Source organism: Dendropsophus ebraccatus, chromosome 7 (genome assembly GCF_027789765.1).
Source record: "Dendropsophus ebraccatus isolate aDenEbr1 chromosome 7, aDenEbr1.pat, whole genome shotgun sequence".
Taxonomy (NCBI): domain Eukaryota; kingdom Metazoa; phylum Chordata; class Amphibia; order Anura; family Hylidae; genus Dendropsophus; species Dendropsophus ebraccatus.
This window is the reverse complement of record NC_091460.1, coordinates 149,238,034-149,255,861: the sequence shown is the minus strand read 5'-3', so window position 1 is coordinate 149,255,861 and position 17,828 is coordinate 149,238,034. Positions and strand designations below refer to the sequence as shown.

The 17,828-nt window shown below is 45.0% G+C and overlaps 1 protein-coding gene across 1 annotated transcript in view; it reads right to left on the bottom strand.

Annotated features, from left to right (window-relative positions):
* Positions 1-17,569, bottom strand: part of LOC138797917 (uncharacterized) — a 199,809-nt gene extending 182,240 nt beyond the window's left edge. The window contains exon 1 of the mRNA XM_069978720.1: positions 17,523-17,569. The gene's annotated coding sequence lies outside the window, so the exon portion shown is untranslated. The remainder of the gene's footprint in view (positions 1-17,522) is intronic.
* Positions 17,570-17,828: the final 259 nt, after the last annotated feature.

The window sequence follows — 17,828 nt, the reverse complement described above, 5'->3', positions numbered from 1 at the left end:
ATAAGATACTAGGAAAGCTGGGTGACCTCCATCATACTGAGTATAACATACTAGGAAAGCTGGGTGACCTCCATCATAATGAGTATAAGATACTAGGAAAGCTGGGTGACCTCCATCATACTTACTACAAGATGCTAGGAAAGCTGGGTGACCTCCATCATACTAAGTATAAGATACTGGGAAAGCTGGGTGACCTCCATCATACTGACTACAAGATACTGGGAAAGCTGGTGACCTCCATCATACTTACTACAAGATACTGGGAAAGCTGGTGACCTCCATTTTACTGAGTATACGATGCTGGGAAAGCTGGGTGACCTCTATCACACTTACTACAAGATACTGGGAAAGCTGGTGACCTCCATTATACTGAGTATAAGATGGTGGGAAAGCTGGGTGACCTCTATCATACTGACTACAGGATGCTGGGAAAGCTGGTGACCTCCATTATACTGAGTATAAGATGCTGGGAAAGCTGGGTGACCTCTATCATACTGACTACAAGATACTGGGAAAGCTGGGTGACTTCCATCATACTGACTACAAGATACTGGGAAAGCTGGTGACCTCCATTATACTGACTACAGGATACTGGGAAAGCTGGGTGACCTCCATCATACTTAGTATAAGATACTGGGAAAGCTGGGTGACCTCCATCATACTGAGTATAAGATACTAGGAAAGCTGGGTGACCTCCATCATACTTACTACAAGATGCTAGGAAAGCTGGGTGACCTCCATCATACTTAGTATAAGATACTAGGAAAGCTGGGTGACCTCCATCATACTGAGTATAAGATACTAGGAAAGCTGGGTGACCTCCATCATACTTACTACAAGATGCTAGGAAAGCTGGGTGACCTCCATCATACTGAGTATAAGATACTAGGAAAGCTGGGTGACCGCCATCATACTTAGTATAAGATGCTGAAAAAGCTGGGTGACCTCTATCATACTGACTACAGGATGCTGGGAAAGCTGGTGACCTCCATTTTACTGAGTATAAGATGCTGGGAAAGCTGGGTGACCTCTATCACACTTACTACAAGATGCTGGGAAAGCTGGTGACCTCCATTATACTGAGTATAAGATGCTGAAAAAGCTGGGTGACCTCTATTATACTGACTACAGGATGCTGGGAAAGCTGGTGACCTCCATAATACTGACTACAAGATACTGGGAAAGCTGGTGACCTCTATTATACTGAGTATAAGATGCTGGGAAAGCTGGTGACCTCTATTATACTGAGTATAAGATGCTGGGAAAGCTGGGTGACCTCCATCATACTTAGTATAAGATACTGGGAAAGCTGGGTGACCTCCATCATACTTAGCATAAGATACTGGGAAAGCTGGGTGACCTCCATCATACTTAGTATAAGATACTAGGAAAGCTGGGTGACCTCAATCATACTTACTACAAGATGCTAGGAAAGCTGGGTGACCTCCATCATACTTAGTATAAGATACTAGGAAAGCTGGGTGACCTCAATCATACTTACTACAAGATGCTAGGAAAGCTGGGTGACCTCCTTCATACTGAGTATAAGATACTAGGAAAGCTGGGTGACCTCCATCATACTGACTACAAGATACTGGGAAAGCTGGGTGACTTCCATCATACTGACTACAAGATACTGGGAAAGCTGGTGACCTCCATTATACTGACTACAAGATACTGGGAAAGCTGGGTGACCTCCATCATACTTAGTATAAGATACTGGGAAAGCTGGGTGACCTCCATCATACTGAGTATAAGATACTAGGAAAGCTGGGTGACCTCCATCATACTGAGTATAAGATACTAGGAACGCTGGGTGACCTCCATCATACTGAGTATAAGATACTAGGAAAGCTGGGTGACCTCCATCATACTTACTACAAGATGCTAGGAAAGCTGGGTGACCTCCATCATACTTACTACAAGATACTGGGAAAGCTGGGTGACCTCCATCATACTGAGTATAAGATACTAGGAAAGCTGGGTGACCGCCATCATACTTAGTATAAGATGCTGAAAAAGCTGGGTGACCTCTATCATACTGACTACAGGATGCTGGGAAAGCTGGGTGACCTCTATCATACTGACTACAGGATGCTGGGAAAGCTGGTGACCTCCATTTTACTGAGTATAAGATGCTGGGAAAACTGGGTGACCTCTATCACACTTACTACAAGATGCTGGGAAAGCTGGTGACCTCCATTATACTGAGTATAAGATGCTGAAAAAGCTGGGTGACCTCCATCATACTGACTACAGGATGCTGGGAAAGCTGGTGACCTCCATTATACTGAGTATAAGATGGTGGGAAAGCTGGGTGAACTCTATCATACTGACTACAGGATGCTGGGAAAGCTGGGTGACCTCCATCATACTGACTACAAGATACTGGGAAAGCTGGGTGACTTCCATCATACTGACTTCAAGATACTGGGAAAGCTGGTGACCTCTATTTTACTGAGTATAAGATGCTGGGAAAGCTGGGTGACCTCCATCATACTTAGTAAAAGATACTGGGAAAGCTGGGTGACCTCCATCATACTTAGCATAAGATACTGGGAAAGCTGGGTGACCTCCATCATACTTAGTATAAGATACTAGGAAAGATGGGTGACCTCCATCATACTTACTACAAGATGCTAGGAAAGCTGGGTGACCTCCTTCATACTGAGTATAAGATACTAGGAAAGCTGGGTGACCTCCATCATACTTACTACAAGATGCTAGGAAAGCTGGGTGACCTCCATCATACTGAGTATAAGATACTAGGAAAGATGGGTGACCTCCATCATACTGACTACAAGATACTGGGAAAGCTGGTGACCTCCATCATACTGAGTGTAAGATGCTGAAAAAGCTGGGTGACCTCCATCATACTGACTACAGGATGCTGGGAAAGCTGGGTGACCTCTATCATACTGACTACAAGATGCTGGGAAAGCTGGTGACCTCCATAATACTGACTACAAGGTACTGGGAAAGCTGGGTGACCTCCATTATACTGAGTATAAGATGCTGGGAAAGCTGTGTGACCTCTATCATACTGACTACAGGATGCTGGGAAAGCTGGGTGACCTCCATTATACTGAGTATAAGATGCTGGGAAAGCTGTGTGACCTCTATCACACTTACTACAAGATACTGGGAAAGCTGGGTGACCTCTATCACACTTACTACAAGATACTGGGAAAGCTGGGTGACCTCCATTATACTGAGTATAAGATACTGGGAAAGCTGTGTGACCTCTATCACACTTACTACAAGATACTGGGAAAGCTGGGTGACCTCTATCACACTTACTACAAGATACTGGGAAAGCTGGGTGACCTCCATTATACTGAGTATAAGATGCTGGGAAAGCTGGGTGACCTCCATTATACTGAGTATAAAATACTAGGAAAGCTGGGTGACCTCCATCATACTGAGTATAAGATGCTGGGAAAGCTGGGTGACCTCTATCATACTTACTACAAGATACTGGGAAAGCTGGGTGACCTCCATTATACTGAGTATAGGATGGTGGGAAAGCTGGGTGACCTCCATCATTCTGAGTATGAGATGCTGGGAAAGCTGGGTGACCTCCATCATACTGAGTATAAGATACTGGGAAAGCTGGGTGACCTCCATCATACTAAGTATAAGATACTGGGAAAGCTGGGTGACCTCCATCATACTGAGTATAAGATACTAGGAAAGCTGGGTGACCTCCATCATACTGAGTATAAGATGCTAGGAAAGCTGGGTGACCTCCATCATACTGAGTATAAGATACTGTATCAGCACCACAGCAGACACGTTGCGGCTTCAGCACATACAGGATAACATGGCGCACAGACTCCCGCCATAACACAGAGAGCCCCTAACCTAGAAACGGCGCTGTGTGACCTCCATGTCTATCATCAGGCCTTGGAGATCGCAGCTCCTGGTGACCAATCAGTGAGCTCTCAGTATCGCCCCCTCCTGGCTCCTCGGGGAATCGTCCTGGCTACTCGGTACCTCAGCTCCTGGGAGCCGCCACCGCCGTACAGGAAGATGACTCCACACTGACAGAGATTAACGTAAAATTTTTGGATTAAATGGAGAGTCACCGAGGGGGTCATGAGTGACTGCGGCAAAGACTCCCGAGGTCAGAGGGGAATTAAAGGGATTATTGTATGAAAAGTTCTGGAACTCTCTAATAGTTGCAGTTCTTTCCAGTATCTCTGCTGTCTGTCATGGAATAGAGTACACGTACTTGTAGCAAACCCTCAGCTGTGAGAAACATCAAAGGATTTCATTTAATTTGCTTAAAAATAAAACAGCACCGCTCCAGGTTGTTTGTGGTATTGCAGCTCAGCCCCAGAGAAGAGACTGGAGGGAGCTGCAATACCTGGTGTCACCTGTGCACAGGGGTGGCGCTGTGTGCTGGAGGAAAGCAGCCATGTTTCTCTAATGCTGCACAATCCTCCTAATGTCTGAGCTCCCCAACCACATCAGTGTCCACATAACACTATGGAGGAGGCACAGAGGAGGACATGGTGAGGGGGACACAGATAGTGTCATGGCCACACTATAAGGAGAGTGTCCGTATTCGCGGTGGGCGCCGGGGGCGGGACTTATCGGCGGAAGGCGGGGCTTACCGGGACTTACCCGGAACTGTCTTTAGGAGCGCCCCAAAACAACCACTGTGCTCAGAGGGTAAGCGGACAGCTAGGGGGCGCTCTGGCAGACAGATAGAATGGCAGAGCAGTTAGATGTGCAGCTGTCTGCCAGAGCGCCCCCCCCCCCCCAGCTGGCCAGGAGTGATGTGCAGTGTGCAACTGCACAGGTCGCACACCCCAAAGGCCGGTCCTGGCTTCTCCCTACCTTTCTGCGCTTCTCCCTACCTCTCCCCACACTTCTCCCTACCTCTCCCCGCGCTTCTCCCTACCTCTCCCCGCGCTTCTCCCTACCTCTCCCCGCGCTTCTCCCTACCTCTCCCCGCGCTTCTCCCTACCTCTCCCCGCGCTTCTCCCTACCTCTCCCCGCACTTCTCCCTACCTCTCTGCACTTCCTTCTACCGCTCCCTGCTCCTCCATACCTTACTGTGCTCTCCCTACCTCTCCCTGCTCCTCCCCACCTCTCTCTGCTCCTCCCTACTTCTCCTCCCCACCTCTCTGCTCCTCCATACCTCTCCCCGCACTTCTCCCTACCTCTCTGCGCTTCCTTCTACCGCTCCCTGCTCCTCCATACCTCACTGTGCTCCTCCCTACTTCTCCTCCCCACCTCTCCCCGCTCCTCCATACCTCTCTGTGCTCCCCCCTACCTCTCCTGACTAACCCCAGGGGGGGAATAACCCTAACCCCAGGGGGGGAATAACCCTAACCCCAGGGGGGGGAATAACCCTAACCCCAGGGGGGGAATAACCCTAACCCCAGGGGGGGAATAACCCTAACCCCAGGGGGGGAATAACCCTAACCCCAGGGGGGGGAATAACCCTAACCTCAGGGGGGGGAATAACCCTAACCCCAGGGGGGGAATAACCCCAACCCCAGGGGGGGAATAACCCCAAGCCCCACGGGGGGGAATAACCCTAACCCCAGGGGGGAATAACCCTAACCCCAGGGGGGAATAACCCTAACCCCAGGGGGGGAATAACCCTAACCCCAGGGGGGGAATAACCCTAACCCCAGGGGGGAATAACCCTAACCCCAGGGGGGGAATAACCCTAACCCCAGGGGGGGAATAACCCTAACCCCAGGGGGGGAATAACCCTAACCCCAGGGGGGGAATAACCCTAACCCCAGGGGGGGAATAACCCTAACCCCAGGGGGGGAATAACCCTAACCCAAGGGGGGCTTCTAGTATTTTTGGGTGCATCAAATCCAGAAAAAAATCGTCGTATATGCGCAATCAAGGTACCGATAGAAAGAACGCATCATGGCGCAAGAAATGACACCTGACACAGCCCCATAGACCAAAGGATAAAAGCGCTATAAGCCGGGAATGGAGCGATTGTAAGGGACGTATATTTGGTAACAATGGTTTGAATTTTTTACCGGCCATCAGATACAATATAAGTTATACATGTTATATATCGTTATAATCGTAATGACTTGAGGAACATATATAACAAGTCAGTTTTACCCCAGGGCGAATGGCGTAAAAACAAATAACAAGACCCCCCCCCCTCCCCAAAAAAAAGAAATGTGTTTTTTTGTTCAATTTCACCACACTTTGAATTTTTTCCTGGATTCGCAGTGACTTTATGCAAAAATTCAGCCTGTAATTGCAAAGTACAATTAGTGACGCAAAAAATAAGGATAAGGACTCATGTGGGTTTCTGGGTGGAAAAATGCTATGTGCTATGTATGGCCCTATATACAGAAGGAGGGAAAAACGAAAACGCAAAAACGGAAATTGGCCCCGTCCTTAAGAGGTTAAAGGGGCCTTCAAGGCAGGGCCGTGGGGGGGGGGGGGCACCATCACAGGGAGCAGAGAGAGAAGGATCACAGTGGATGAGGCAGCCTGGAAGCCTCCTGCCCTCTGTCAGTGTGAGGAGACAGGTGCCCAGTCTGGGGAGGGGGGTGGAGGGTGCCCAGTCTGGGGAGGGGGGTGGAGGGTGCCCAGTCTGGGGAGGGGGGTGGAGGGTGCCCAGTCTGGGGAGGGGGTGCCCAGTCTGGGGAGGGGGGTGGAGGGTGCCCAGTCTGGGGGGGGGGTGGAGGGTGCCCAGTCTGGGGGGGGGGGGGTGGTGGAGGGTGCCCAGTCTGGGAGGAGGGGTGAAGGGTGGTGACGTTATACCTTGCTGGAGGTATTGCTGCTGCTGTTGTCTCCGCTGCGGAGTGGAGTTGATCGAACTCGAACATTCCCGAACCTCCCGCATTAGATTGCTGATGCCTGCCTGGTCTGTGGGGAAGGAGGAGACAGTCCGAGTACTGCCTGGAATTCTGGGATTCAGCCTAGGTAATAGGTCCCCGGGATGTCTCCTTCTTCCCCACGGACCGGTAAGGTATCAGCAATCTAATGCGGCAGGTTCGTGAATGTTCGAGTTAGATCCAACCTAGGATTTCCCGAGGTTCCATCAACTCTACTGCTGAGCGTAACTGTGCATTAGGAGACGGCACCATAAAATCACATTACACTGGGTGTCACACTGGAGATAGATCAGGAAGTTGGTGGAGGTCCTGTATACCTGTAGTGTATAGTTTTGGGGTTCAAAACAACAACTTTAAAAAAAATTTTTATATTTCTAGTCTTCCACCTCCTGTTCAGACTTGCCAGAAAATCTAGTCTTTTCAAAAGGGGGTTTGGTGGTATTGGTCAGGTCTGGTGTGGCAGTGTTTTTTTTTTTTTTTTTTTTTTTTTTAAACAATATTTTATTGAAGTTATACATAAATATAAAGTGATAAGAACAATCATATAATAATAGATAAACTATGACAAGTCAGTAGACTTATATAAAATTACATAAATAAATATAACAAATCATTAAAACAAACAAAGTAACCAATTATTGCTCTAACATACAAATGAAGTAACATTGTATCATACTATGCTCTATATCAAGTACAGGTAAGTACTCCCAGGGTACCTGCCACCATTGCTTTGTGATACCAAGCTGGATTGGATAATTGTTGTATAACAGAATTTCTTTCTTCTGTAGACAGAGCACTCACTATAAAAAGTTTCCATTTTTTCATGAAAGAAACCGTAAACTTTTCATTACTACGTAGGGTATCAATCATTTCCCAATGAAGTGTTTCCTTGAGATTATCAACCAACTCTGGTATTGTAGGGGATGTAGACTTGAGCCAATGATTTAAAAGGTATTTAAGGGCTAACAATAGAGTAAGGTGACCTCCAGGAGGAAGAGTCCTTCTGGCTGAGAGAGCCTCACCTCCTTCCGTCACGTCATGGAACAAATAACAGATTGGATCCAAAGGCAGAGACGTGCCCCAAGTGTTAGAAAAGATTCTATCAGTTTCCAATAGAAGTGGCCATGGGGACACAGCCATACCCAGTGCTAGAGATCAGCTTTAGATTTAGCACATTTAGGACAGTGTTGTAAATAACCTTCTAGGTGTTGAGTATAAGAGAGAATAAATGCATACAGTATATTGTTTTGTATAACAGTCGGAAGTGGAGCTCTCTCAGTTTTGTGCTAGGAGTAGCGGTGTGGACGAATTTAATTCCATTTAGTAATCGTTGTTCTGAATCATTACATTGTAAGTCGTCGTACCATTTTGTCACAAATGCCGGGGGGGGGGGGGGGGCACTGTCAAAAGAAATGGAGGAAAGCATTTGGTATATTGGTGACCGGGAAAGTCGTAAGGTCGTTCTGGAGCAAAGAAGGTCAAACGGTCCCGATTTTTCTGCAATGGCTATTGATTGAACTCGGTTGCCTGCTAATTTGAGAAGTTTATAGTATTGTACTTCTTGTTCTTGGGGCAAGACATATTGTTCTCTCAGTCGATCCCAGGAAAGAAATATTCCTACTTCAGAATCAAGTAAGTGACCTAAAGTAGCGATACTCCTCTCCTTCCATACTGTATGATCGGGGCTTCTAATTCCAGGTCGGAATAATGGCGAATTCCACAAGGGAAGATATTTAGAAAGTTTGAAGGGTAAATTGTATAGTTTCCTGACAGCTTTCCAAGTCGCTATTGTGTCTCTAAGAATGACATTCTGCCTGAAATGAGAAGGTAATTCCGAGATGGTACTATGGAGGAGTGCGGATAAAGGCCGTGGATGGGTAAGGGAGGATTCTAGTGAGAAGTAAGAGGTGTGATTGAGCCAGTCTCTAATATGTCTGGATATAGATGCCAGATTGTATAACCTGATATCAGGTAGCTGAGCGCCTCCTCGGTTGTTGGATCTGCATAAAGTATCATACGATATTCGGGATTTTTTTGATCTCCATAAAAGCAGTGAATGTAGCTCTAAGTTTAGATATATCTTTATGTCTAAGGAGAATGGGAATCATTTGTATGGGGTATAATAATGGAGGAAATGATATCATTTTTATAAGATGTATTCTTCCCAAAACGGATAAAGGAAAATCTTTCCATCTTATTAGCTCTTGTTCGATTTTTTTTAAAAGCGGATTATAGTTTAGAGTATACAGAGAGGATGGAGAGGGACCGATTTTAATACCTAAGTAAGTGATATGAGATTTAACAATAGATATTCCTGTAGGAGAAGTCGATGGTGCTAAATGAGGGATCAGTGGTAATAATTCACATTTAGAATCATTGATTGTGAAGCCTGTAAAAGAGTTATAATAATGGAAGAGGTCTAGAATCTTAGTCATATGTACATTTGGGTTTTCTAGGAATATCAAAGTATCATCAGCAAAGCAAAGTACTCGTATCTCAGGATCTTTATCAAAATCTGGCGAGATCAATAAATGTCTAATTAGGGGTTCTAATGCTAAATTAAAGAGGAGAGGGGAAATGGGGCGTCCCTGTCTGGTTCCTTTATGGATATAGAATACATCTGAAAGAAAGCCTGGGGTATGAATACGGGCTTTAGGGTGATTATAGATGATGGTCTCTGAATGGTCCTATTATACCATAGCTTGAGAGGGCAATATCCAACCATTCCCCGCTTATATTGTCGCCATCCATAGTCAGTAGACCTGGGGAATGGGCAGGATTTCTCCTCTTACAGAGTCTTGGATTGTTAAACCTGTTTGAATGTTAGGAACAGCAGCTCTACCTCGTATAAAACCCCTTTGATGGTTACCTATTAGTCTGGGAAGAAGAAGGGCTATGCGGTCTGCCATGATTTTTTGGATTTTTAAGTCTTGATTGATTAAAGAAATTGGACGATCTGATTCAGGAGAAATAGGATCCTTGCCTTGTTTGTGAATAACAGTGACATATGCCATGTCACCTGAAGGGAGCATACGTATATCCTGGATCATGTGGCGATAGACAGATGGAAGGGTGGGAATAATATTATCCTTTAGGCATTTATAGAACTCCGCCCCATATCCGTCGGGGCCTGGGGCTTTGTTGGCATGTAAGGAGGAAATAGTGCGAGAAATATAATCTAATGCAATGGGAGCATTAAGGTTTTTAGGAGCGTCATCATCCAGTTTAGGAAGATTGAGGGATTCTATACATTTCTTTCCTTCATCTTTGTCTATAGGGTCAGGGGAGTACAAAGACATGTAGTATTTATGTAAAATGGAAGATAGAGCTTTTGGATTGGACTGTATCCAACCTGAATGGTCTTTCAAGGCTTTGATATGACTTATTGGGCGTTCACCTTTGGTAAGATTAGCTAATAGTCTGCCAGACCTATTACCAAATTTATAAAGTCTGGCACAGTAGTGGTCTCTGTACAATGTATTCAGTTCATTTCTAACTCTTTCTTGGTTCTACACCACTTGGTTTTGTTATCTGGAGAGGGGTTAGAAAGAAAACTAGAGTAAGCAATACGGAGATTAGAGGTGAGGCTATCGTATGAGCATCTAGCTTTCTTCTTATGATGTGATATATAAGAAATGACCTGTCCCCTAAGGACAGCCTTGGCAGTTTCCCATAATACAATGGGGTCATTCGCATGTTGGTCGTTATCAGTAAGAAATTGTAACCCCCATTGCCGTAGGTGAGTGGTAAAATTATCATCTGTGATCAGGGTTGTAGGGAACCGTGTGGTGTGTCTTAGGGTTACTTCAGAAACTGACAAGGAGAAACTTCCCTTCTTGGATATTCTGATATATAAGAACCAGACAGGGAGTTTGTCCACTACACTCTATAGAAAACCTACCTCGACCAACAGTCTGTTACACTGGAATAGCCATCATCCATTTTCCCTAAAGAAAGGCATTCCTAAAGGACAGTATTATCGAGTCCGTAGAAACTGCTCTTCAGATGGTGAATTTCATAAACAAGCCAGGGATCTACAAAAGAGATTCCTGGACAGGGGATACCCTAATGAAATCCTGAAGGATGCCTTCAAAACAGCGAGGGAGAAAAGACGTAGCTCCTTGCTGATACCTAGAACACGGGAGGCCAATGATGTCTCCAGGATTGTGGGAACCTTTGATGATTTATCTCATGAGGTACGCCAAATACTAACCAAACATTGGGCGATTTTGGCGACTGATCAAAGTCTCCACCGAGTAATTTCTGATCGGCCATTAATTACATATAGGAAGGGTAGGAGCCTGAAAGATCGCCTGGTTCGTAGCCACTACCAGGGCCCAACCAAAGAGAAAGGAAATGGCTGGTCAGTACAAATGTGGGGGATGCAAAGCATGTGGCTTCATACGGAAAACCAAACTTAATGTAGCCTCTGCAACCGGACAACAATTTGTTATATGGGACCTGGTGACATGTAGGTCTAAAGGAGTCATTTATATGGCACAATGTTTCTGTCCTATGGACTACATAGGAAAAACCTTTAGGGAATTTAGGAGTTGGATATGCGAGCACATTAATGATATAGAACATAACCGAGAAACGCCATTAGCCAGACATATAATGGAGAAACATAATGGGAGACCCGAAGGCGATTACCTTCGCAACCTTGGAGATCGTAAGACCCTCAAAGCGAGGAGGTGACTTTAATAAAAGATTACTACAAAAAGAACTACAATGGATCTATAGGTGTAAGACATACTCACCAATTGGGATGAACGAGGCCATGTCCTTTGGATGTTTTATTTAGGATTTATAGAATATCATCTGTATCCTAACCCCCAAGTAACGGGATGTCTTTGACCTGCGTAGCAATAGTATGCTGTAGAGTATATCTCCTTGAAGAGTGTGTTATCAGCACATGAAGTGCATCACACCTGATTATCATAGGTCCATCAAGTTGGACTATTTATCATTACTACATCTATGGAACTGCTAATTGTGTAACTTTGTTACCTTACTGAGCACCAATCTCGATCACTGATCGGTTGTGGTACTTGGACATACTTACCTCAGTTTTAAATATATTTACTTTAATATCACCTGATGACACGTCGTAGAATTAAGGGCCAAAGGACTATATAGGAGACATAAAACGTGTACATCTCAGCTCTGCATATAACGTCGCAGTAGTAGTGCTGGATAAGGGCGTACGCATGCGCTGTGGCGACGGCGTTGTTTATTCTAGTGGCCAATACAAACCTAATGGCAGGCATTTCCATCTCAGTGCGCATGCACGGCTTTAGGCGCTTGCGCACATCCTGGGGTTAATTTTAGCTGCCGGCATGAGCTTAATGTCAGGTATGTTTTAGTGCGCACGCGCCGCTATACTGGTGGTGAACCTGGCTGCCGGCATGGGCTTAATGTTAGGCATATCTCAGTACGCACGCGCCGATATTGGCGCTTGCGCATATCCTTGACACATTGATACTGAGTCAAGAGACACCTGTGTATCCAAGTGGGTACGCTGTATTGCATTGCGCATGCGTAGTTAACCTGGTCTTCTACTTAGATGGTTAATGTTGACATATGTCCACTACAGCGCATGCGCATGGTATATCTTCCAGAGCGCACGCGCGGGATCACGTCATACATACATGCTCCAGCAAGGCCCTACAGGATTGGATACTCCATGACTCCTCAACCAATAAGGACAAAGATGGGAGGAGCCTTGGATATAAAAAGAAGCGCGGCGGCCAGAAAGGTATAGAAGCCTAACAACCATCATCGTGGCATGACGTCTATCACGGCTACAGATGTCCTATATCAGACCCCCCAATAGGTCTCCTGATGATTGATGGGGGACAAGAAACGCGTAGAGACCACCCTGCTGCCCGGACCAGTGATGAGTATAATCCAGTAGCCAGATTTGGATACACTGTGTCTGGCTAGCAGCTTATATTGTTGACATGCATTCTCAGTCTTTGGTTTATGTATCAGTTTGATCTGCAGGGCAGCAGTATATGTACATCTGTTTGATTTATATATTTTAAACACAGTATTTTGAATTGGGAGGAATTAGTGCAATATAATTGAGACTACATCATGATTACCCCCCAATAATTATCATTGCTTTATATCTGTGACTTCCTATCCCTCACCCCATGTCATTCTGAATTAGTTGTATAGGTGTATAGTATATTCTTACATCTATAGCCCTGTATTGTCACTAGCAACGCTAGCTAGCTCAGGGATCCTCAGTGAGACAGTTAGTAGACATCAGTGTAGGGGAAGTTTAGGAGAGTAAGGGATAGGATCCGGTGCGGGGCCGTCCTTTTTAGGACGTAAACTCCGCCTAGGGCAGGTTACAATAGGGCCCTAAGGCGAGGATTGAATAGACACACCCACGTTAGACGTCCAACACGTCCATCGTCTATTCACCCCGAGTCACCGGGTAAATAAGCCACCTGTAGGGATAAGGACCCCCATCCATAGTGTCCGCTTTCTTTTCCCTTTAATATACAGGTCTGAAAGGTGTAGGTCCGGCTACCACACCGGCACCGATAATATAAGTCCGATTATCTTATCGGCATAGAGAGATAACCTGCGACATGATCACAGGTGGTTGTGTTTTACCAGAACTGTGTTTAATTGTTGATGATTTTTGGATTTGGTGTTAGGTTGGAATTTTTTGTTTCTTTTTTCACATCCGGGTGATCAGTTTTAGTCAGGTCTGGTATAGCGGTGTTATCCAGTCACAGTATGGCGGTATTGGTCAGGTCTGGTATGGCAGTGTTATCCAGTCACAGTATGGCGGTATTAGTCAGGTCTGGTATGGTAGTGTTACCCAGTCACAGTATGTCGGTATTGGTCAGGTCTGGTATGGCAGTGTTATCCAGCACAGTATGGCGGTATTGGTCAGGTCTGGTGTGGCGGTGTTATCCAGTCACAGTGTGTCGGTATTGGTCAGGTCTGGTATGGCAGTGTTATCCAGTCACAGTATGGCGGTATTGGTCAGGTCTGGTATAGCAGTGTTACCCAGTCACAATATGTCGGTATTGGTCAGGTCTGGTATGGCAGTGTTATCCAGCACAGTATGGCGGTATTGGTCAGGTGTGGTGTGGCGGTGTTATCCAGTCACAGTATGGCGGTATTGGTCAGGTGTGGTATGGTGGTGTTATCCAGTCACAGTGTGGCGGTATTGGTCAGGTCTGGTGTGGCGGTGTTATCCAGTCACAGTATGGTGGTATTGGTCAGGTCTGGCAGTGTTATCCAGTCACAGTATGGTAGTATTGGTCAGGTCTGGTGTGGCGGTGTTATCAGTCAGTGTGGCGGTATTGGTCAGGTCTGGTGTGGCGGTGTTATCAGTCAGTGTGGCGGTATTGGTCAGGTCTGGTATGGCGGTGTTAAATGTGACCTCTGGAGCTATTATCTACCAATCATGATGCTAATTGGTGAGTGAGGATGGGGCGTCCTCAGGTTTAGTGCTTAGGGCAGCAGCAGCTGGTAATACTGCCCTGTATACATGTACTGTATAGATGGAGTAGGGGGTCCTGTATACATGTACTGTATAGATGGAGTAGGGGGTCCTGTATACATGTACTGTATAGATGGAGTAGGGGGTCCTGTATACATGTACTGTATAGATGGAGTAGGGGGCCCTGTATATACATGTCCTGTATAGATGGAGTAGGGGGTCCTGTGTACATGTACTGTATAGATGGAGTAGGGGGTCCTGTATACATGTACTGTATAGATGGAGTAGGGGGTCCTGTATACATGTACTGTATAGATGGAGTAGGGGGTCCTGTATATACATGTACTGTATAGATGGAGTAGGGGGCCCTGTATATACATGTACTGTATAGATGGAGTAGGGGGTCCTGTATACATGTACTGTATAGATGGAGTAGGGGGTCCTGTATATACATGTACTGTATAGTTGGAGTAGGGGGTCCTGTATACATGTACTGTATAGATGGAGTAGGGGGTCCTGTATACATGTACTGTATAGATGGAGTAGGGGGCCCTGTATATACATGTCCTGTATAGATGGAGTAGGGGGTCCTGTGTACATGTACTGTATAGATGGAGTAGGGGGCCCTGTATACATGTACTGTATAGATGGAGTAGGGGGCCCTGTATACATGTACTGTATAGATGGAGTAGGGGGCCCTGTATATACATGTACTGTATAGATGGTGTAGGGGGTCCTGTATACATGTACTGTATAGATGGAGTAGGGGGTCCTGTATACATGTACTGTATAGATGGAGTAGGGGTCCTGTATACATGTACTGTATAGATGGAGTAGGGGGTCCTGTATACATGTACTGTATAGATGGAGTAGGGGGTCCTGTATATACATGTACTGTATAGATGGAGTAGGGGGTCCTGTATATACATGTACTGTATGGATGGAGTAGGGGGTCCTGTATATACATGTACTGTATAGATGGAGTAGGGGGCCCTGTATATATATGTACAGTATAGATGGAGTAGGGGGCCCTGTATATACATGTACTGTATGGATGGAGTAGGGGGCCCTGTATATACATGTACTGTATAGATGGAGTAGGGGGCCCTGTATACATGTACTGTATAGATGGAGTAGGAGGTCCTGTATATACATGTACTGTATAGATGGAGTAGGGGGCCCTGTATATACATGTACTGTATAGATGGTGTAGGGGGTCCTGTATACATGTACTGTATAGATGGAGTAGGGGGTCCTGTATACATGTACTGTATAGATGGAGTAGGGGTCCTGTATACATGTACATGTACTGTATAGATGGAGTAGGGGGCCCTGTATACATGTACTGTATAGATGGAGTAGGGGGCCCTGTATACATATACTGTATAGATGGAGTAGGGGGTCCTGTATATACATGTACTGTATAGATGCAGTAGGGGGTCCTGTATATACATGTACTGTATAGATGGAGTAGGGGGTCCTGTATATATATATGTACTGTATAGATGGAGTAGGGGGTCCTGTATATACATGTACTGTATAGATGGAGTAGGGGGTCCTGTATATATATGTACTGTATAGATGGAGTAGGGGGTCCTGTATATACATGTACTGTATAGATGGAGTAGGGGGCCCTGTATACATATACTGTATAGATGGAGTAGGGGGTCCTGTATACATGTACTGTATAGATGGAGTAGGGGGTCCTGTATACATGTACTGTATAGATGGAGTAAGGGGTCCTGTATACTTGTACTGTATAGATGGAGTAGGGGGTCCTGTATATACATGTACTGTATAGATGGAGTAGGGGGTCCTGTATATATATGTACTGTATAGATGGAGTAGGGGGTCCTGTATATACATGTACTGTATAGATGGAGTAGGGGGCCCTGTATACATATACTGTATAGATGGAGTAGGGGGTCCTGTATACATGTACTGTATAGATGGAGTAGGGGGTCCTGTATACATGTACTGTATAGATGGAGTAAGGGGTCCTGTATACTTGTACTGTATAGATGGAGTAGGGGGTCCTGTATACATGTACTGTATAGATGGAGTAGGGGGTCCTTTATACATGTACTGTATAGATGGAGTAGGGGGTCCTGTATACCTGTATAGATGGAGTAGGGGGTCCTGTATACATGTACTGTATAGATGGAGTAGGGGGTCCCCTGATATATATATATATATATGTTATTATGGTAAATAGTGTATATATAGATGACGCCCAGTGATGTAACACAATGACATCATCCCTTGATATATATCTGTGTTATTATGGTATATATATATATATATATCTGTGTTATTATGGTGTATATATATATATATAGATCTGTGTTATTATGGTATATATATATATCTGTGTTATTATGGTGTATATATATATATATATATATATATATCTGTGTTATTATGGTGTGTATATATATATATATATATATATATATATATATATATATGACGCCCAGTGATCTAACACAATGACATCATCCCTTGATATATATCTGTGTTATTATGGTATATATATATATATATATATATATATATATATATATATATATATATCTGTGTTATTATGATATATGGTATGGTGTATATATGTGTTATTATGGAGATATATATATATGAAGCCCAGTGATCTAACACAATGACATTATCCCTTGATATATATCTGTGTTATTATGGTGTATATATATATATCTCTGTGTGTGTTATTATGGTGTGTATATATATATATATATCTGTGTTATTATGGTGTATATATATATATATCTGTGTTATTATGGTGTATATATATATATATATATATATATATATATATGAAGCCCAGTGATCTAACACAATGACATTATCCCTTGATATATATCTGTGTTATTATGATATATGGTATGGTGTGTATATATATATATGACGCCCAGTGATGTAACACACTGATTACACAATCGCACATTGTGGGGCCGCTCGCACACCTCGCCTGTATACTGTATATACCGCGGCTGCAGGTGTGAACAGGATGCTACAGTGCGGTCCTGACTGGATCCCGGGATCCCACCGTTCGGGGGTCCGTGCAGCCCCTGAGGAGAGCCCGGTCCCCGCCAGCCGCCTCACACACACACCAATCCGCTACAATGTGCCAGCCGCCTCCCATTACCGCACCAGAGCCGCTAGCGCCGCCGCTTTCTGCGTTTTCCTAAAGTTTTGTTACTTACTGTGCAGCCGCGGAGCCCGCTCAGATGACCATGACAGACCCCCCCCCCCCGGCCGCCACCAAAATAGGGGACAGACAATAGGTTTGTGAGACAACGAAACGGTCTGTGACGCCCAACGAGGCTTCTTCTATAGGGAAGGATAATAAGAAGCGCCGCTTACTATAATTCTCCGTCTATTCTTCATAGAACTTAGTAATTATTGTGGAAATGTTCCTATAGCGTGTTCTGGTCTCCCCCACTTAAGAGTTGGTACCTTCCACAAATAAAACCAGGGCGGCTCTGGCGTGATTCCAGCGTTGTCCGCTA